This window comes from Eleutherodactylus coqui, chromosome 6 (genome assembly GCF_035609145.1).
Source record: "Eleutherodactylus coqui strain aEleCoq1 chromosome 6, aEleCoq1.hap1, whole genome shotgun sequence".
NCBI classification, from domain to species: Eukaryota; Metazoa; Chordata; class Amphibia; order Anura; family Eleutherodactylidae; genus Eleutherodactylus; species Eleutherodactylus coqui.
Window position 1 is genome coordinate 172,058,884 of NC_089842.1, and position 23,804 is coordinate 172,082,687.

A 23,804-nucleotide genomic window follows, 5' to 3' on the forward strand; every position below is an offset into this window, starting at 1 on the left:
TGGCCAGTACACCCTTACCATTGCCAAGGTTATACTTGAAGTTATAGTTTAACAAATTTGTATGCCAGCTGTTAACCTGAATTTACAATAGCTCTCTGAACGGTGGTTGGTTTTGGTGCTGTCTTTATGTTATGAACTTGGTTCGGGTGCTGTATTTATGTATTGGGGCTATTTTTGCTATTGTATTCATGTGACAAAAGTAAACAGGTTACAGATAGGCCAGTGCTGGAACCCAGGTTCCAATCCACTGTCTAACGTCTGAAGACATTATGATTTAAGGCTGTACAGCCCCGATGTTGGAAGACGTCTGTCGGGGTTCTTTTACTGTATATTGCCAGCCTCTCTGCTGTCGGAGCCAACGTATCACCTCATGCAGTCCTGGCTTTAGCCAGCATATAGCGCTATCGTATATTGGCAGAAAAAGAGTAACCCCCTTGGAAAACCAGCATACAAATTGGATTGGAAAGGGTTAAGGCCAGCTGCACACGGCTAGATTTGCATTGTGGAATCCAGAGCGGGTGTCGGCTTCCGGATTCCGCAGCAAATACCGCCTACAGCATGCTTTGTAAAAGTATTTTTTTCCTGTACACGAGCGGAAATTAATTGCGATTTTCTGCTCGCAGAGGAAAAAATGCAGCATGCTCCATTTCAATGCGGATTCCATTGAGGTCATTGGGTACCCGCGTAATTTCCTAGCAATAAAGCAGGAAAAGCAGGGATTTAAAATGAAAACTGTACTGCGCATGTCCGACGGCTCGCAGTGTGGACCATCCGCAGTACAGAAAAAGAAGAAGACGGTCAGGTACACGCTGATGTTGGCTGGGCACAGGGTCGGATTCCACTGAGGACTCCTGCATGCAGAATCCGACCCGGTCATGTGCAGCCGGCCTTAAATGTTCCAGTCAGCCCCTGTAATTTTATGAGTAGCATTTCATTGCACCTTTTAATATTAATTTAGGCTTCTTTCATACCTGCATTAGGGCTCAGTACAGGGTTACCATCTCCCTGCTCTGTTTTTATGGGATAGAAACTGAAATAAAACTGAAAAAGACGGATCCATTTTTTCCTCTATTGATTTCAATAGGGTTTTAAAAAAGTGGAAAGCAAACAGAAATACAAAAGTATGCTTCCATTTTGTCAGGTTTCCTTTCTTTTGGACAGAAAAATAATGCTGCAGACTACGTTATTTTCCTGTCCAAAAAAAAGGAAATCTAATGAAAGAGAAATAAACAAAAAGCCTTTTCTTCTTTTTTTAATACCCAATTGAAATCAATAGGGTAAAAATTTATCAGTCTTATTGCAGTTTCTCACCTCCAAATATTAAGCAAAGAGGTAGAAACCCTGAACTGAATCCAAATACAGGTGTGAAAGCAGACTAACCAATATAACTAAGCCCACCACCCCAAAATAAATGAATAAATATGGGCCATTTCTCCAGCCAATGGATACAGCTTACATGTTCTTCACTGCACCTGATTGCTTAATTACTCACAGTTCCAGAATACTCACCGGCCTTCCTCCCTCTAGCCCAACAGGTGGCTTTTTCAAAATTCTGCAATACAAGAAGAGGCACAATTTACTGCGCATTACATTGACTAACATTACATTGCGTATGGGTGGCATTGATACCTGCCGTTGTGAAGCGACAGAGCGGAAAATGTAAACAAAATGAAGACAGAAAGACTGCGCATGACAGGGTGCGTTAGATACGCTGTCATGTGCAGTACAATATTGCTGCCATACGCAGCGATAGGCCGGGTGACCACTAGCTCCACAGCGGTAAAACCCGTAATGCTGATCCTGAGAAATAAAATAAGATCATAAATGAGTGCATCATAGATGATATTAAACATGGAGAAAACCTAAACCACATAGACAACTTAGGGCTCATTCACACGAGCGTATACAATTTCAGTCTGCAAAAATCGCACTATGTGTGTACATGCATGTTATATGTGTTTTTGTTGTGTATGTGTGGTTTTTATTAAATGTTTCACTCATGTGTTATCCATTTTCCCCACGTTAAAAAAAAAGCAAAAAAGCCCAGGTAATATCAGTTTTGTGATAACCCACAAAAAACAAAAAAAAAACCAATAACACCACGAATGATAATGTTTGTTCACTGGAGTTTTTTATGTACCTGTGAAATATTTGAGCTCAGAACGCAGAGAATAGGACCCATTGATTTCAATGCGTTAGTTCTCACGTACATGTTTTGTGTCTGCATTCCTCTTGCATGCAAGAAATTAGGACAGGCTCTTTTTTTACGGCATATTTGTGTACCAAGGGTCCCATAGAAGTCTATGGGAGGTGCGCAGAAACAGAGACAATACTCGTGCAAATACGTAATATGCTGCGTAAAGCCGCAGGGAAAAGTACTCATCTGAACCTCATTAGGCTAAATAGTCTTTTAAATCACAATGGGGGTGTTTTGTGCGTGTATGTAAAAAAGGCTATGCATGTGCAAAAAAACCCAGTACTGTGCACCATACGCATGCAAAAGTGAATCATTCATGCGCAAATATGTTGCGCTGAGGAAAGCGTATTTGCGCATACAAGTCATCTGAAGAAGCCCTTAAGGTGATTTTGGTCCATGAATATAGATCAAAAAAGGACATGCTGCAATTTTTTTATGTGCAGCATCAGCCCACATAAAAAAACACATCTCTAGATGCTGTTATAGTTCAAGTCCCCTACAGGGACATAAAGAATAAATAAAAATAGTGTAAAAAAAAAAAACGAAAAAAAAGCAAACACCCTTTTAGTGCACTTTCCCTTATTTGTATAAAAAAAATTAAAATCCCACATATTTGGTATCATCATTTCCTTGGTCCTGTTTATCCTGCACGGCAAAAACCATTAAAAAAATCCCTAAAAATGGAGGCAAAATGCTTTTGTTTGTTTTGCCTCCCAAAAAATGCTATAAAAATGATCAAAAAATCCATATGTACTCCGAAGTGGTGCTTATAAAAACTACAGCTCATCAAGCAAAACACAGGAGTTCTTACAGCTCTGTCAATTAAAAAAAAAAAGATTTTGGTACTTTGAATGCAATGATGTAGAAGAAAAAAACTAATTTACAAAAAAGGTTTTTTATTCTGCAAAAGTGGAAAAACCTAAAAAACATATTTTTGGTATCGTCGTAAACATACTGACCCGCAGAAAGAATATATCATGTAATTTATGCTGAATGATTAATGCTGTAAAAAAAATTGAAAAAATGGCAGAATTGGTGTTTTTCTCCCTGTTCTCAAAAAAAAAAATTTTAAGTTTGCAATACATTATATGTTCCAATAAAAACTACAGTTTGCCACACAAAAAAAGCAAGCCCTCATACGGCAATGTCGACGGAAAAATAAAAAAGTTATGGCTTTTGAAAAGTGGAGATGAAACTCCCCCCCCAAAAAATCATTGCGTAATTATGGCCAAAATAGGTCATGTCCTTAAGGGGTTAATGGCTCCGTGTTTAGTCCATAAAAAAATATGGATTGAATACGGCCAGAAAATATACCCGTGTTAATGGACCCTTAAACTGGGCCAGTCTTACAAATCATAATCATGATTGCCATAGGCTACTGTAGAGATAACCAAGAATCTAACAGAATGCTCTAGGTAGATGGATACCAGTTGTTACTACTTATTCTAGGCATGATTGGGTAAGCCACTATAGGGGCAGATGCTCTGTAAAACATTACACTGCAATGTTGCTTAATCCTGGTTAACAGGGGAAAAAAATCAATGCATGGAATTAACAGAGTTAATTAAAGATACAGATTAAAAAAAAAAAAAGTAAGATAGAGCAGTGGGAGAAAAGGACAGAATAACCTCCGGCATGGAGACACGGACATGCAGCAGTTGTCAGTCACCTAGCAACAAGTTTCCTATCCCCGCTGTGCTGTTTAATTCAGCAAATCTGCTCAGGATGTTGGGCTGTTCTCCTGACAAAAAGCATTATGTAGTAGACTGAAGGATACAAAAATCCACTGTACACAACACTCTGCTCCCTATTGACCACTGATCCTTTCTCTCAACCCACAAAGGAGCCCTGCACAATGCTCTGAAAAGGAAAAAGTCTCAACAGAGAAAACATTAGCTTGTAATTGAGATTGACTACATAATGAAAATGATGTTCTTTTTTAAATTCTGCTTGTTGAAGCCACACTTTTTTGTCTACTGGCACTCAAAGCACATCCCTGCTGGGAAAAGGGGCAAATATTGAAAAAACTCAAAACTGTGCTTTTTATTTTCATTGAAAACACACAAGATGTAACAAGATGTCGAAGTCTGTCTCCCTAGAACTTAAACAAGAAAAAGGCAATAGAGGGAAAACTTGTATAGAAGGCATTTACAACAGGCCTGTTTAAAGAGGGTGAGAGAGAGTCCAACGGCAACCTATAAAGTCATTCATTTCCCTGACAATGGGCACAGACAAGTTCGTATTTTGCCAGTTTGCACACACATAGCGTTGCAGCTGCCAGTTGCAATCGTGGCAATCAACAGCACGGGGAATCGCATGAGTAATTACATAGATCCATCCTACCATACAATGTACGATGTTCATTTTAGAAATAAGAAAACATGAATGGCATTTGTTACTTGGCGTGGATATTTATAGTTTCCCTATATTTTCCATAAGACACATAAAGGAATCCAGGCATGACTACGATGACTCCATGTTTGATGTGGACAGCAAAAAAAATAAAAAAATTAAAAATCGCCCAATATACAAAAGCCTACAATACCCATAGACTTTAAATTAAACATGTGCCAAACAAGTGTCTTTTTGGCATATGTTTGGCAGGGATATGTCAGGATAATAGCACTTCAGCTGTTTTGAAAAGTAGGGCTCTAACTCCATGCAAAACATGTATAACATGCAGTATACTTTTAACAGCGGCTGCTTCAGAAACCTAGCCGGACACTTGCTCTAACAGCGGGTACTGAAGAAACCTTAGATCCCCTCTGTTTAATCCTTTACATACCGCGGTCAGTGCAACCATGTAAAATGCTGACAAAGGGAGGGGGCTCCCTCTCTCACCTATCAGACTCCACAATGTGATCACAGGGTCCCGATAGTTTGCTATGGCATTCGGAGACTTGAATATAGACTACGGGTCTGCCAGCTATGGTGGCCTATGAAACTCAGTCTCTGGCTGAGCTTCATAGGTTTACTAACACACTGCTATACTGAAGTATAGTAATGTATTAGAAGGATGATAAAAGATGCTGATACTCAAGTCCCCTAGTGGGACAAAAATAAAAAGTTAAAATAGTATTAAAAAAATACTAAAAAAAAAAAACTCAAAACCCCACCTTTCCCCTTAAGGGCTTGTTCAAACAAGCATGGTTTACATGCTGCTGACATGCAGGGGATTCTGCACATGAACAGGCTGCCCCGAGCTCCGCGGACAGCCCATTCACACATCTGTGGTGCAGGCAGCCTGCTTCCATGGCTCCCATAGGGGCCTATAGTAAGCACCCTGGAAGGTGCACACCATGGAACTGACAGGCGAGTCAGCATTTGCTATCCATTCTTTTTTAGAAGCGCATGTGAGCGCTTCCGTAGCAACCGATTGGTTGCTATAGAAGCATGGTTTACACGCTGCTGCAGCAGTGTGTAAAACGACGCTCGTCTGAACGAGCCCTAACTATGTAAAACATTTTTTTTTAAATCACACATGTGGTATCACTGCATTCGTAATAACCCAGAAAAAAAGTTAGTATATTATGTAATCCGCACAGTGAATAAAAACCTTGATTAAAAAAATAGCTAATTTTGCCCATTTCACCTTACAAAAAATGTAATAGAAAGTGAGCAAAATGTTGCATAGATCAACAAATGGAGCCATTAAAATTACAACTCATCCCTCCAAAAAAAAAAACCCTTACACAACACCGTTGACAAAAAAAATGTTATGGGTCTTTAAATACAGCCATAAAAAAATACTTTTTTTTTTTTTTTTTAAAGCGTGAAAAAGTTGCAAAGAAAACCTATATCAATTTGGTATTTATTGACATAATCATACTGGCCTGCAGAATTAATTTAACATATTATTTATATTGAATGGTGAACGCTAAAAATAAAAATCATGCCACAATTGCAGATTTTGTTAATCTTGCCTCTAGAAAAAAATTGAAATAAAAGTAATCAAATTGTTATATGTTCATAAAAATCGGTTAATGAAGAGTAGAATTCATCCCGCAAAAACAGGCCCTTCCAGAGCTCCGTTGGTGGAAAAATAAATGTGCTGTGGCTCTTGGAATGCAGCAACACAAAAGCAAATCTTTAAAAAAGTGTTTTTTGTGAATAAAAATGGCAATACATAAAAAAAGGTATAAACTTGGTATCACCGGAATCATGCTGACCCAGAGAATAATGTTATCACATGAACACTATCAAAAATGAAATCTAAAAAACAAATGGCAGAATTTTTCCCCCCAATCCCAACAATTATACAGTAGATTATATGTACCATTAAAAAATAGAAAAAACAAGCCCTCAATGGAAAAATTACAAAATTATGGAATGCAATGATGAAAACAATTGAAAATTTAATTGGTCATTAAGGCGCAAACAGGCTTCGCCATTAAAGAGTTAAAGGGGTTGTCCCGCGCCGAAACGTTTTTTTTTTTTTTTCAACCCCCCCCCCCCCCTGTTCGGCGCGAGACAACCCCGATGCAGGGACTTTAAAAAAGAACAGCACAGCGCTTACCTGAATCCCCGCGCTCCGGTGACTTCTTACTTACCGGTTGAAGATGGCCGCCGGGGTCTTCTCCCTCCGTGGACCGCAGCTCTTCTGTGCGGTCCATTGCCGATTCCAGCCTCCTGATTGGCTGGAATCGGCACGTGATGGGGCGGAGCTACACGGAGCCCCATTGAGAAGATAAGAAGACCCGGACTGCGCAAGCGCGTCTAATTTGGCCATTAGACGGCGAAAATTAGACGGCAACCATGGAGACGAGTACGCCAGCAACGGAACAGGTAAGTGAAAAACTTTTTATAACTTCTGTATGGCTCATAATTAATGCACAATGTACATTACAAAGTGCATTAATATGGTCATACAGAAGTGTATAGACCCACTTGCTGCCGCGGGACAACCCCTTTAATGTGAATCATTAGCAGATGTAACTATAAAAGCATAAAGTTTCATAGTCTGAGGCAGACTGTGATGTGAACCAATCTGCACTAAATTTGCCACATAGATAAATCAAGAGCTTCAGAAAGTTATAGATTGTGTTTCAGCTCTCTAGGACCTACCCTTTGCGACATATTCACAAACAATGAGAATATGGCCAAATGACCGGACCAATCTGAACCAACTGGACCAGTCTGCGCGAGATTTGCCACATAGCTAAATCAGGCACTTTGGAAGGTTTTATACACTAGGTTTTATCTCTCTAGAACCTATCGTTTGCCACATATTCACAAAAAAAATCGGAATACCACTGTAAATATGAGCTGAAACCTAGTCTAAAACCTTCCAAAGTGCCTGATTTACCTATGTAGCTAATTTGGTGCTGTGAAGATGGTGGCTTCATATCAGTAGCAAACACACACAAACAACAAACAGTTAGACCCATATAACAAATAGACCCATGAGAAGCCAAGTAATTCTGCTAGTAAATTATAAGAATGTCAAAGCAAGGGTGAAACGGGATTTATGAACAGCCGCATAGCAACCCATGTAAGACATGTACATAGATCTGCCGCCAGTTTTAATTTACATGCTGCTCATTCATTCTCATGTAACCGCTCAATAACTCTTTATTGAGTGGTCAATAATCAAGAGCCTTTAAATATTGATTGAGAAGCTAAAACCTGTATTCATCTTTTAATTTGTCTATGGCCTTTCAGATAAAGTCAAAAAACATTGAAATAGTAAGCATGAGGAACCACTATGCCAAGCATGTCCGCAGAGAGATGAAAAATAAATGAAATGTATCAAAACTATTACAGTATATACAAACAAATCCCTATGTACCTTTGTGTTAATCACATTTACCAATATACAGGGTGATTCAAAAGTCAGGGCCACCTGTAGTATCTTCTGGTCGCTGGAGCAGTGTTTCCATTCCCCAAGTGTCGACAGCTGTGCTAGCTGTTTTCACGAAGAGTTCACAGAAAATCACAAGGACACAGGCAGTGGAGCACAGTGTGAGTCAACCAACCTTCGTAACGATCCTCACAAATCCTTACAAATGACCAGTCCTCAGTTTGGCCTGGACACTACCAGTGTCCCTGAGCTTCTGAATCAGTTTCCTGACAGTTTCTTGCACTCAATGGCTGTTCTCCTGGGTGTTCTTGATTGAAAGCTTTGGCCATCTCATGTGAACTTCTGTTACGGACAATCAGGATGATCCCAATTCTGTCCTGAATGGTTAATGGCATCTTCTGGTAGCTGAAAAGACATGCAATTAGTTTTTTCTATACCATATAATTCAAGATAACTTTATTAACACTCAACATGACATCTTCCATAACTCAAAAATGGTTTCAAGTATTGAAAAATGGCTGTGCCTATCAACTTCGGATGAAATTCTACACTTAAATCACGTATTCCATGACCCCCTTTCTATTGAAGTTTCATTCGAAGATGTCTGTCACCAAAATAACCGATAGGCACCATCAAAGTGCCAAAAAGTTTTAGCCCACCAATTTAAATGTTCTACAAAGTTTTCTACTTGTATCTATTTTTGTTCAGAACATATTCCGCGTGGCCATGGTATTTGAATCCCTGTACATAATATTCCTTATTACTGGTACGGGAAATATACAGTATAAAATCTCTATTCTGTCAATATCACTTCCTCCTACTACCATAGTTGCATTCTTCTTTGACTTGTACTCCTACTCCCATTATCTTTATACGAGAAAGATATTATAGAACGTAAGACATTTGAGACCTAGGTGACTTATATGATGAGTAGATGAATAAAAATGAAAAAAAAAATAGAGCAACAGATTTCTGCCCATGTGAGCTGCTACACAATTAAAATATCTTCATGGTAGGATGTGAGAAGTAGAAGTAACCCTTCCTTCAAACAATGGCCCCAATTGAGCAAGTATGCTAATAATGAGCTGGCAATCTATCCAGTAATGTTTACTAGGATGTTACGTAACTATTATAAGGATACGATTTCACATTGCTTGAAACCATGCAGACATGTGGTTGCAAGTGGCCATACTATTTTTCAGGTAAAGGGGCAGTATGACTGCAAAATCCTATGGCCACTATATGTGGGTGTGGTTTTGGTCACATGCAACTGTGGGAATGTGGAAACCCAGACTTCCTGGAAAAATCTGATCACGTTCCACATACAACATTGCTAAATTTAACAATGGTATTTTCATCTATGAACAACTACCTGTTTATTGTAAATGGATACAGGCAGGCCAGAACAATATCCGTGCACCTCCATTCATTGAGCAACGATCGCTCCTGTATAAAAGCACGGAAGCGATTATCGTTGGTCGTCCCATGTAAAAGGGCCGTACCAAGTGCAGGTCCTGTGTTTGCTTGGGACAACAGTCTTCCGTTGTCATTCTTTTGAGGTCACTCAGGTGACTGTCAGCCCATGTAAAAAATACCCCTAAACTGTAGAAAAGCAGATGCTTGTAAAATCAGTCATGGACAGTAAGTGATGGACAATTGGTAACTACTACATAAGGGTTTCTTCTTGCCTTCCTCTGGATTAACACTGCACAGAAGAGGTTTATATAGCTAGACCTATATTTTTTCCTGTCTTACTGACAATGTACCTTTGCCAAAAGTTACATCAAAGGTGGAAATTTTGCTATGTGAACCAAAGGAAAACTTTTCACAATTGGTGGCTCCACTGAAATGACCACATACAGTTCATAGCTCAACACTGACTAATGGAAGCTGTATTTCAAGCAGATTATTTTGACTCAGTAATAGTTCTCTTAATTTCTCTTGTTTTTGACAATTAAATGTTAGGATTTTAGGCTATACGTTGGTAGGACTGGCTACCAATGATTGCTCTAATTCCACATCACATTGAGGGCCATTTACCCTAAACTTCGCTTTACCTTTAATATGTATACAGAATGTGTTTTTTTCCTTGTTATTACTAGTCTGTTCAATCTGATTTTAATCATCTAATTTACCTTATTATTTTTCACTTATAAACATCATAGCACTAATCTGTGCAAAACGTTCCTTTTTCAGCATGTATTCAACTTATCAGGAAAAAAAAGGGTAGAAAAACATAAAATGTCACTGTTCCAAGAAGTCAAGGCTACTGATCCTGTCCCTTCACAATAATGTAATAATATTAAGAGAAGGAGGGCACGTTTTAGCTAGGTTGACTTTTTATTGTTTATTTTTGATGCACCATTTTTCTTTGTTTTATCTTAGACTACAGAGCCAAACTGATTAAACAAGTGAACATTAATTATACAATAAGGCGTCAGTAAACCGCTGGTGAATCACGACGCCCGATGCTTCCTATAGCATTGCTATGGAAAGCGCCAGCACCTGTCCACGAGCGGAGAATCATTGTGATTCTCCGCTCCCGGTGGACAATTTGCAGCATGCTGCGAATTGCCACGATTCTCCGCGGTCAGCCTATTAGATAGGGCTGACCGGCGGAGATTCTGCGGCAGCAGGACGGCGGCTCCCTCGGCGGAGCTTTGCCGCGGGATACCGCATCGCCCATGGACAGCCGGCCTTAACCTTGGCAATTTAAATTTTTCTGCATTGAGCTAAAAAAAAATATAGAAAGTTAAACTCTGTTTACGTGTAAGTAAAAATATGTAAATGTAGTTATCAGGCTTGTTTTTTTTGACCATTTTATAGACATGTTTACTTCTTCTATGGGGCACATGAACAGACTAAAGCTGCACCAAAACTGCAAACATGGTCCATAAGGGGTGTTCCAACGATTCAGAGTGAAAGTTGTATGCTTCATAAGATGATTACATGTAATTTCGCAGTATATTGTTATAACTTGTTTTACAAAGCTGCAGAGATATTGCTTTACCTGTGGTCTCTTCCCCTGCTGGGTTCTCCATTGGTATTCAATGTCAAAAACAGCTACTGAAGTTCAGTTTCACAATTTAAATGGATGTTTGAAATAATGGCAATAAGTGGAAACATTAGGGAAAGTTGGGAAATTTTGCCTAGTTACCAGAATACCCTTTATTCCCTTGGTGACCGAGCCTGTTTGCACCTTAATGACCAGGACAAATTTTGGAAATCTAACATGTGTAACTTTAACATAGAACTCAGTAAAGGTTTTCCCTTTACAAATAATTCTGATACTTGGTAAATCAGATATGATCCGTGAGGGAAGATGAAACACACTTTTTTTACTTTTTTAAACTTTTTTTTTACTTTTACATGATTGCTGTTATCCATTGGATAATAGCAATAATGTGACCGGGAACCTCATACAGCGGCTCCCGGTGACAGCTCCCTGCTCCTGGCTACTCATACTAGCCAGGAGCAGGGAGTTTTTAAATTTCCAGGGCCCTCCTTCCCTCTGCACGTGCGCTCGATGTAGAGACGCAGACACTAGCATCAGGTTCTGAAGGACCAAAATGCCGCGCGGCATCGCGGAGGACAGGGGTGAGTATCCTCAGCTCCCCTTATGGATCTGATCCATAAGGTGAGCTGAAACTTTAACTTTTTGTAACTTTATATTGACTTTAAAAGCTTCCCACAGCCCCCCATGACAGCTCCAGGATGCTGGCTACCTCTGGTAACAGACAGCATGGAGCTGTCATGTCCACAGCCTGCAGGACTTTAATCCCCAGAGGAAGCGTGTTTTTACAGCCTTGGGAATTAAAGCCCAGCAGAGCAGGATGTAAAAAATCTATGGGGTGGTCACTAAGGGGTTAAACTAAAATGCATAGTAAGTGGTGGTTGGCACTTGATGTACATTGTCGTTGAGACAATTTTGAGGGGGAAGGATGATCATTTGACTAGCAATGGGGGATTTTGCTGGTTTTTGGGTATATTTTGACTAACACTGCTTGGGGCATTCTAGCTGGAAATGGGGTACAAAATAGATAGTAAGAGGTGCCACATACTAGGGCTGCCATGGCAGTACACACTATTGCAGCTGCTTAACTAACTGCTTAGTGTGTTAATATTGAATTCACTATATAAGCAGTATACAGTAAGCTTCTAAGCACTTCCTATTGATGGCTGCAGGCAACCAGGATGTTTATGCAGAAGATTTGGAGCTCTGTATCGGAGAAACATAAATTCAATCCCTATAAAGATATATTACAAAGTCAATCAGCACAAAAGTGTGAACCTACTGAGATAAACAAAATGATTTTAAAGGGCAGAAATTCAACTTAAAGTGAAAAAAAATGTATAGATAAAAATACACTTTATTATAACTATAGGACCGCATTGCATCTGCTTGCAAACAAGTGAAGGCAATGATGTTAGGACAGGATGAGATATTATAGTCTTGCCTCAATGCCGTATAACAAAGTAGATGGGACAAGTAAAATCAAAAGAACTCCTATGGAAAAGTAAAATCCTATTTTTACCCTGTAGATAGTACGCTCTTATATCAATTTATTCTCTATCTTTTTCTTATTATGTATGTTTCTTGTTAACTGCTTCCCCTGTAAAGTGCTGCGGAATATGCTAGTGCTACATAAATAAAGGCTATTATTATTGTTACTGCAGCAACGAATGGGCCAGCAGCGCTGCAGGCTACAGATGTCACCATGCAGTACTTGACTCAATTCTACAGGCGCTGCTATATCAAGCACCTGTCCCTGGCCTTCTGCTGGGTGCTGCCCCCCTCCAAACACCTACTGTGCCACTTCTGTATTGTTTTGTAATGCTTTCTAACAAGAAATAAGGTGGGGCAGACTCAGTAACTGTACACTGTGTCTGTTCATCTGCTACAGAATGCACAAAACAATATTGCAAATTGGATTGTGCATGTACGGTCTATAGACTATTGATTGGTACCTATTATTGTCCCTTGTATTATCTTAAACACTTACAGTAAAACCCTATTTTTAAAATTGCATTTAGTTATATAGTATTATCAAGTTGCATTTCCTTATAGAAAGACCCTGGTTTATGTAGTAGCATTTTATTACAACCTCTATTATTGTCAAATGTTTCCTTTTCTTCAAAACCTTTTATTTTTACTCTAATTTATTAAGCTTTTATAGACTAGATAATATATTTAAACGTCTTGTCCAGCTCTGGCATTAAAGGGTCTACTTTTAGTTTTTTGCCAAAACTACTCCACTTTTATATATGGACTATGACTGGTATTACAACACAACATTCAACTGAGGAAGAGTTGCAATGCCAGACACTGCCCATGGGTAAGACTGGTGCTGTTTCTGAGAACAAAAATGGCAGCCTCCTTTTTAATTCTCATAAACCCCTAAAAATTTATGGACACCCTTTTTGGCATTAATCTACTTAAATGAATGCATTTGGGGCTGAAAATCACTTTTGCAATAGGCTTTGATTAAACATTAGAGATGAGCGAACGTACTCGGCCACGCCCCTTTTTCGCCCGAGCGCCGCGATTTTCGAGTACTTCCGTACTCGGGCGAAAAGATTCGGGGGACACCGTGGGTGAGTGGGGGGTTGCAGCGGGGAGTGGGGGGGGAGAGGGAGAGAGAGAGGGCTCTCCCCTGTTCCCCGCTGCTACCCCCCGCTCCGCCACGCCTCCCCCCGCCCCCCGGCGCCCCCCGAATCTTTTCACCCAAGTACGAAAGTACTCGAAAATCTCGGTGCTCGATAGAGTAATTACTCGAAACGAGTATGTTCGCTCATCTCTATTAAACATTCTTTACAGTTTGGCTTCCGCAGCTTCAACACCTATCCCTGTGTATAACAAGCCGTGAAAAGCATCTCCCTTCAGATCCCTCAGTGAAGTTGGAGTGACCGTTTCACTTTCAGCCCTAATCTCTCCTTAGCAGCTAATTTATGACCACTATAAAAACTTGGCCATAAATTAACTGATAAGGATACTTAGGCAAGGAGAGAGAAACTAAACTGTCAGTCCAGCACACTGACAGAGCTAAAGGAAGATACCTTCTGCAGCTTGATATACACAGGGATATGAAGAGGTTGCAGAAGCCAAATGGTGGAAAATGTTTCATTAAACCCTATTGCAATAATGATTTTTAGCCCAAATACATTGAAGTAAAAAAGAAATTCCACCAAAAGTGGCTAGTTTGAATATTATAACTTTATAGAACTAGTCTTTGGCTTTCATTGATAGTTATAGGGCACTGTTTAAATTTTATGGGATGGTACAGCTTTAGTTGTGGGATTTTTCAATGACACTAAATATGTGAAGTACATAAACTTGGCTTTGAAACTAATTAATAGGACTAATGTCATAAAAGACTGGGAAGTACATTAAAGGGGTTGTCCCGCGAAAGCAAGTGGGTCTATACACTTCTGTATGGCCATATTAATGCACTTTGTAATGTACATTGTGCATTAATTATGAGCCATACAGAAGTTATCAGAAGTTATTCACTTACCTGTTCCATTGCTGGCGTCCTCGTCTCCATGGTGCCGTCTAATTTTCAGTGTCTAATCGCCAGATTAGACGCGCTTGCGCAGTCCGGCCTTGTTCTTTTCTGAATGGGGCCGCTCGTGCCGGAGAGCGGCTCCGTGTAGCTCCGCCCCGTCACGTGCCGATTCCAGCCAATCAGGAGGCTGGAATCGGCAATGGACCGCACAGAAGCCCTGCGGTCCACCGAGGGAGAAGATCCCGGCGGCCATCTTCAACCGGTAAGTAAGAAGTCACCGGAGCGCGGGGATTCAGGTAAGCGCTGTGCGTTTTTTTTTTAAGTCCCTGCATCGGGTTTGTCTCGCGCCGAACGGGGGGGCTGTTGAAAAAAAAAACCCGTTTCGGCGCAGGACAACCCCTTTAAAGTGTAACTTTCTGTTTTCCTTGGCTTAGGATAAGGGTCTATCCTTTCTGCTCAACTTCTTAAAAAAGTAATGAGACTCACACCAGAACAACTGATAAATAAATATTCAACCCCAGAACACCTCTCGTTGGAATTGGGACAAATCTATAGCTTCCTTCGTTCCCTGGTAGGAACTACTAATACTACTTTCACCCCCACAGCGTTCGAGAGAACCTGTATGTGGTCCCCACTGCAAGCAGACACGATATCCATACTGTATGCCAACATGAACCACCCCTCACTGGGAGCCAGGCTCCATTCGTGCAACGATGGGAATCAGTTCCTAACATCTCCCTCTCCTTACCTCGATGGCATCATTGCTGTACATTCATCTCAAAGGGCAGCCATCAAGTTACGCTTGCCAAGTCTTCACTTAAAATTCTACACAGATCCTATCTAGTTCCCTCAATAATTCATAAATACCCTCCAAATTGTTTGAGGGGATGAAACACTTTGGGATCAACATCCAACACGTGGTGGTCATGCCTGGTGGTAAGGTCTTTCTGAAGGCAGGTGACCAACCTGATAACTAAAGTCCTGTGTAGATCCTTTTCCCTTTCTCCGTTAACCTGCCTCCTCATGGACAAACCTCTTGGCTATAATAATCAACAGCATAAACTTTCGCAACACATCTGCATGGCCGCCAAAATCTATATAGCTTCCAAATGGCTCACCCCAACTCTTACACTTAATCTGGTAACATGAGTCTCAAGTATGATGTTGCATGAAAAGCTGGTTGACCATGAGAGAAGATAAAATGGAACTATTCCTCATAACGTGGCAGCCATGGGCTTCTTTTCTAGAAGTACCTGGCATAAACAAACTTCTCAACACATGAGGCGTCAGATTCAGAGTAGAATCGATTTTTTTAATATGAAATGTGGTATCAGTATCAAGATTTACGGGAGGATTGAAGAGAGAGTTAGGAGAAAAAAAGGGAAAAAGAGGTTTGTTCTACAAAGTATCAGTTGACTATATGTGTGGTTTTTGAATGTTTACCATAACTCACTGATTCTAAGATACCCCCTGCGCAGGAAACTTGTTAAAGCTGTTCAGTTTGTTAAAAACTGAATAATTCAATAAAATTATTTTGAAACAAAAAATAAATGAGACTATGGATTTAATAATAACCTTTAACAACCCAGCCAATTTTTGTATAGTTCTTAATAATTATCGGTTGTGCTGAAGCATCTAAACTGAAGATAAGAGTGCTTTTCCTTGCCTGCTTTCTGTACATCAATATAATTATCTGGCCCATTTACATAAAAAACTCAACCTGTAATATCTGGAAGAGGCAGGGTCACAGGATCCCTCCATGGAACCACTGCCTTGATTTTAAGAGGTCTGAGGTCTACCCTTTAAAATTATTGTACAGCATTACATTTTAAGAGAAACTTATAAGGTTTTAATGTAAGGGAAGTTTCAAAGATAAACTAAAAGTTGCATTATTTCCCTTGCACCTTTCAGCCTTTGCTCCCATTCATATGTATTATGGAAATAATCAAAATGAGAAGTAAAATTTGATCTTTAATAGGCATATGATTTACATTTGGATAAATTAATCCACGAAGACAACATCCTTCAAGATTTGACCTACTGGGCAGCAGGCCCTAGTATAAGTAAACTGCTAAAAAAAAGTGACAAAGTTGAATGGTTTCTAGAGACTAAGCATACAGCTTCATGCTGCTCCACTTGGCAATAACAACTGATCCTCTGTCATTTTCAATGTATGGACAGATCTAACAGCTCTACCAGAGAGGATTATCTGTGTTTGACCTATCCAAGTTTTACTTAAAAGGTGAACAGTTCATGACTTAAAGCTAGGAGCAAACAATGAACAATTCCTTGTGTCAATGGCTGAGATGCAGAAGGCTTTGTCTTCTTAGGCAAGGAGTTGTAATGAGCCCGTGGTACATTGTTAAGACTTGTTTCATTTGTTTGGTGAATGGGGCCCTGCAAAATTATAGTCCGTAGGTGTTTTCCAGGATTCTATTATAAAGAGACCTTCTGACACCAATTAAAGAGATTATGTCATCTAGTGAAGAAAGAGTCATTGCCTTATTTGCTAATGCTGCGATTAGTTGTGGCAGGATCATTGGACTCTGTAGGACACTGGGTGATCTTGGTGCAATCACCTTCGCAGCTCAATTCCTAATTAACTGTTTTCACTTAACCTTTTGAGTGGTCTCTTAAGCAGTTATTTGTTACAAGCAATCTTAATTTTGAACAGGATAAAAAAAACTCACATCATCTACCATGTATGGATAAAAAGATATGTTCTGTGGGGTAAACTGCAACATGCAAACACTATTTATGCCCGTAGTTTTAGCAATGCAGTAAATATATTCAATGTCAATAAATCTTCTCATTTTCTTACAAAGATCTATTGTTTCTCTTTTTACAAATCACCAATACTAGGAGTCTCTCCAATGAAATAAATGGGAGACATAAAAATAGCTAATATATATAATATCATAACATGCTATACAAGGCAACGATTAACAGAAAACCAACCTTAAAACCAAATATTCCAAGGAGCAGACATTTCTGATTGCATTCAATTATATAACAGTCGCAAAGTATTTTTCTTTTGCCCTTTATCAATAGTTCTTGATACATATAGGAACTACGAAGTCACTGGCGTAACTTTTGGGGATGCAGGAGATGCGGTTGCACCGAGACCCAGGAGCCTTAGGGGGCCCATAAGGCCTCGCTTCTCTATATAGGGTGCCCAGTACTATGAATAAAGCATTATAGTTGGGGGCCCTGTTACAGGTTTTGCATTGGGGCCCAGGAGCTTCAAGTTACGCCTCTGACAAAGATCATTACTGATGTTCATACAATAAAATAAATAATCTTTACATTTACAGTATGTTCTAAAGTAAAAAAAAACAGGACCTGGACCTAGAAGTATATCAAAATAGCTGAAATAGTCGAGCACAACAGTAAGTGGTAGTTTGGTCAAAAGCTAGTGCGCATGTACTCCTGAGATCCCAGCCATCAGATTTAGATGAAATAAGTGTACAAGCCCCAGCGTACTCTGCTTTTTCTTTCCATAAAAGAATCATAGAACGGTAGAGTTGGAAGGGACCTCCAGGTTCATCTGGTCCAACCCCCTGCTCAGTGCTGGATTTACTAAATCATTCCAGACAGATATTTGTCCAGCCTTTGTTAGAACACTTCCATTGAAGGAGAACTCACCACCTCCTGTGGTAACCTGTACCACTCATTCATCACCCTCACTGTCAGAAAGTTTTTTCTAATATCTAATTTGTGTCCCCTCCCTTTCAGTTTAATCCCATTGCTTCTAGACAGCTATTAAATTTCCTCTCAGCCTTCTTTTTTGCACGCTATCAGTGTTTCCCTGATAATGAGCAGTAAACAACCAGTAGGCAGAGGAATCAATATCTGCAATATCTGGAGAACAGAGCATTTTGTAAATAAACATCTTATGTACAAGTACATTGTTTTGCGATTTCCATCACATTGAGGGTATCTTTATATGAGGCAGAAATTCTGCGGCATGTCCACAGCGGAAATTCCACAACAAATTCTGCAGCATTTCCACATACAAAATAGAGTCAAAATCCACACCACTGGATTAGCCGAAGTGTTCAGCTGTCACAATGGCCTATACTGAGCGTAGCTCCACTGCTCAGGTGATGTGAAAGTGACCAGCATTGCTGCTCTCACTAGAGGCTACTCGATGCCTGATGAAGGAAGCGCTGACAGCTGAAGACTGTGTAGGTGAGAGCTGTATCTTCTGAAATCAGCTGCGGTTGCACAGAGGATTTTGACTCTGTTTTGGTTGAGGAGATTCTTTGGAATTTTCAGCAGAATTTCCGCTGGGGATATTCCGCAGCATTTCAGCCAATGTAAAAATACCCTCAAATAGGATTCCCCTTCAACTAAAGAAATCTTATAACCCCAAAATACATCTGCAGTCATGCCAAATTCCACAGACACCAGCCTTATAAATAAGAGGAAAAAATGTATGTTACACATTTGAAACTCCACATTTCTTCCACGTAAAATAAAAAATTCACAAATGGATCTAGAAATAGATTAGACTGACGTTACAACACTACAATATTTCAAAATTGTGATGTTCAAAGCAATTTTCTGCTATAAAAACACGAACAGCGAGTGTTTGCATGCAAAAAATTTTGATTATAGGGATTTTTTTCATTATAGAAAAATACTTCTACTATAAAAAAAATAGTTTACACATAATAGCTGCTACATCTAACAAGAAACATTTTCAGCATGTACATTTATTTCAAGTGCTCATGTACATGGATGTGTTATTACTCCAGATAACCTCCGTACAAATGTACTTCAGTATATCTCTAGTTTCACATTGAGGTATGCAAAAGGTTCTTCTTTCTGTTGGATCCACTTCAAATTAGTGGCATGCTCTTTTGGCACTGCTTTTAGAAGAGAATATCTCCATATATACTGCACCTGACAGCATCCGTAGAATGACTGGCTTCCTACTATAGCAGAGCAAGATGCATGAGTCCTAATGCTCGTTTTATGTATAACAAAAAATGCCTGATTCTCGTTTGCACAAGTGAATGAGCTGGTGACGTCATCGGTTTAGACTGCACAATTATTGTTGAGAATCGTTCTTGTTCGCTTATTGTTCTTTGTTTATGGTTTCATCCTCCTTATTGCATATTACACAGAGGAGCATGGATAGCCTTATAAGTCACCTCACTCACCTTCTTTGTGCTCTCCCTAAGGAGAGGTGATACCCCTCCTGCCTCTCCTATGTGTAACACTGAATAATCAATATTAAAACTACAAGAGAAGTGCACGAAACGTTGCTGATTTTTAGGCCGGCTAATACTGAATGACAAACAAGAACCACACAATTCCTACAAGAAAGGAACCCTACAGTGTATAGATTCCATCATGCAACAGCATAAGGGTGCATTCACATGAACGTATATCGGCTCGGTTTTCACGCCGAGCCGATACACGTCGTCCTCATCTGCAGCGGGGGGAGCCTGGAAGAGCCAGAAGCAGGAACTGAGGCTCCCGCCCCCTCTCTGCCTCCTCTCCGCCCCTCTGCACTGTTTTCAATGAGAGGAGGTGGGACGGGGGTGGGGCTAAGGTCCGCGAATTAGCCCCGCCCCCGCCCCGCCTCTCCCCATTGCAAATAGTGCAGAGAGGTGGAGAGGAGGCAGAGAGGGGGCGGGAGCTCAGTTCCTGCTCCTGGGCTCTTCCAGCCTCCCCCCCCCTGCACATGAGGACAACGTATATCGGCTCGGAGTGAAAACCGAGCCGATATACGTTTGTGTGAATGCACCCTAAATCTCAGTTTCCTAGACCCCAGAGTATAAAAAGGGGGAGCCGAATTCATCTGACTGCAGGCCCATTCTTTTTATCCAGTACTAAGTCCTCCTGTCACTGCAGAGATAAATTCAAGTTCAGAAAGCTGAATCAGATCATATCAATGAAACATCAATGATTGACTGAATTACAGATTAAAAGAATTAAACTTTAAAATATTGGAAAACCTTCTTATTCTGGAAGAGTGCTATGCTAAAGAGGTTCCTCCAACCCCCATTTTCCCAAAAGGTGAGGGACACAGTGGTTGGACCAACAATGATGAGCTAGTTATCTCCTATCATATGGGCAGGAGATAATTTAGTTTTGTGGCACAACAACTTTAAGCCCTTAGCGACCAAGTGTCACTTTAACATAGAATAACTCTGTAAAGGTTTTGCATATCCAAATAATTCTGACATTGTTTTTTCACCACATATTGTACTTCATTTAGGTGGTAAAAATAGACCAATAGTATTTGTGCATATTTATTAAAAGTGCCAAAATTGGGAAAATCTTGAGAAAATTGTCATTTCTTCACATTTTCATCTGCAATATGTCAAATATGTGCAAACATACTGTACAAATTTTTGATGAGATATATATTTCCATCTGTTTACACATTTGAAAAACTTTTTTTTTAGCAATTTAGGAAGCGTGCAAATTTTACAGTAATTAAATTTCATTTTCCTACACCAAGCCAAGATTGAAAATGAGGATTTGCACCCCAAAATAGATACCCCTGCTTGTTCCGTGTTCAGAAACATAACCATTGTGGCCCTAATATTATGTCTGTATGCACAATGGGGCCCAAAATGAAAGGAGCAGCTGGTGGCTTTCAGAACAGAAATTTTGCTTGAAGGTGTTTTAGGCCCCATTGCATACTTGAGTTGCCAAAACGATAGCGATTCCCCACAAATGACCCCATTTTGAAAGCTAGACCCCTTCACAAATTGATCTAGGGGTGTACTGCGTATTTTGTGTCAAAATGTTTTATTGCAATTTTTACAGTACAGATTGAATAATTGACTTCATTTCCCAAATTTGCATTGTTACTGTACAGTCAATATCTATATGGCATATATGTCTTACCACTGTATTCTTGTGTAATGGCATCATATACTGTTTAACACAATAAAACAGAATAATATATTCTCAAAAGACTAAGCTAATTATTATATTCATAACCAGCATATTCCATTTAACTCTTCCAAATTGAACATCCATAAACTCTTGATAAACTAATCTCATAAACATGTGAAGACTAGATTACCTCCAGGAAAATAATAAAAAATAGTAATAAGTAAAAATAAAAGGAAAGAACAAAACAAAACACAAATTGTTCCCTGAGGGAGAACCCCCACAGAGGTTAGGGTAAAGTTGGTGAGAAGCAAAAGGAAATGAAGGGGTGAAAAGAAAGGGGTGTAGTTAGATAAGGGGAGTGGGAAGGGAGGAGTGAGAAGGTAAGAAAGAATGACAAAAAGAAAAGAATGAGCAAGAAAAGGAAAGAGAAAAGCCTCAAATCGGTATCAGTGTTGTCAGATCCTCCCGGTCTTACTTATGAGTAGGCCGAACCCCATTTGCGAGCCACTGTTCAAACCCAGCCAACATGCAGAATTCCAGCCATCCCTCCCAGGCGGCACAATAGATTGAATATTTTTCGTCATCTCGAGCTTACATCTCTTCCATGCGGCCAATTTCATCCAACGCCAACACCCAACTCAAACGTGATGGGGTGGAATGGGATCTCCTGAGCCGAGGAATCACTATTCTCATGGCTAGAATAAAGAACCTTAGAATGTTCCTTTTATTAGTGGCAATGGGCCCCGTCAGGATCGAAAATATAGCAATTCCGGGAGAAAATGATAACGATACCCTAGTTCAGGGTATTGTATAGGTCCTCAATCTCCTTCCAAAGTCCAGAGACTAGTGGACATGACCACCAAATGTAAGTGAATGTACCTCTCAATTTTAAGCATCTCCAGCACAAGTCAGATGTGCCCTGATGGAACCTTGATAATTGTGCCGGGGTATGATACCACCTTATGAGCAATTTGTAATTCAGCTCTTGGTGGGAACCTGAAGCCGACATTTTGTGAGTCATGAGCAAGGACCTGGCCTACTCATCGTCTGACAAGGAACAGCTCAGTTCCCTTTCCCAAGCTCTCTGAATCCCACCTCCCAAGTCCTGCCCCAGCCACCAAAATAAAATAGGCCACGGAGATCTCGCTCCCTGAACGATCCGAGCTAACACAAAGCTCCTCGAAAGGGGTGAGTGGTTTAGTCAGGTCTAACAAGGATCCAAGTCCCCGAACAAAGTGGCCTATCTGTAAGTATTGGTACCACACACCAGGTATAGGTCCCCCTTTTCCCAGAATTGAGCTCTCCTCAACGAGGAGAATCCCTCCTCCGTTGTCAGATCACGCACTCTCGGTAGTTGGAGTCCCAGCCTATCCAACAACGGTAGTCCCTTTGTCAGGGTAATAAAATTCTAAGTACAGCACCAATCAGGCCCACCCCACTTGCCCGCTTCCGGCGATAAGAAGAAAACACCACACGGAGGTCTGGTATAGTTTCTCACACGGGACATGGCTCTCGGCTGTGCTTTATTACAGATTACATGAGATCTTATACCCTTTGTCCCATCACCAACCAGGGGGTGATGGGCTCATAACCATATATGGGCAGTCCGGATTTTCGGCCTGAGACACTGAAAATTATGTACATGGTTGAACATCTTGATATCTTGTTCCAGCGCTTCTGGGAAATCGGCCAAGTACACACGGCCTTGTGTCTGGTTCCGTATCTTCTCTGAATTTCTAGAACATCTCTCTCAGCCTTCTAAAGCTTTGGAATATCTGATGTTAAGGCGACAGATTAAGTTTTTTTTCTTATTTGGAATTGAATAAAACTTGCATATAGGTATAAAAGTATAAAGAACATATGGCAATATATATATATATACCCTCACAAACCCCCCTAAAAAACTTACTATGGAGATCAAGCATCAGACTTTGCACTCTTCCTCGGTCGTCTCTCCCTTGCGTCAGGGTTTCTCCCCTGCCCGTAAGTCCCTACTCCTAAAAGGGAGGGATCCCTACCTCACCTCAGAAGGAGGCCATGGATTCCCTGGGCTTACTTCCGGGCATCCATACCCTCTATCTGTACGAGTTAACACCCCACAGGGTGTCCCCTCGCCGGAACCTAAGGTCTTCTGCACTGTCCCTAGGCAAATGGGAATTCCACTGACAGTCCATCTTATGAGACCAAGACAAGCGCAGTACTAGTCCATCTCTCCATTCTTCTGGTAACGTATCTGGTTGGCATTATCGGAACTGGCTCTTCATCTTTTTCAAACAAGGGAAATTTTGGTGTCACATTATCCAGTCCCTTACTCATACTCTTTTTGATCAAAGGGATAATACACATACAGGAAGTTACATACCCCACCTCTTTCTGCTAAAATCATATCCAGGGCCACTCTATTTTGGAACGCCATGGATGCAGTGGGCCCTAACTGGTC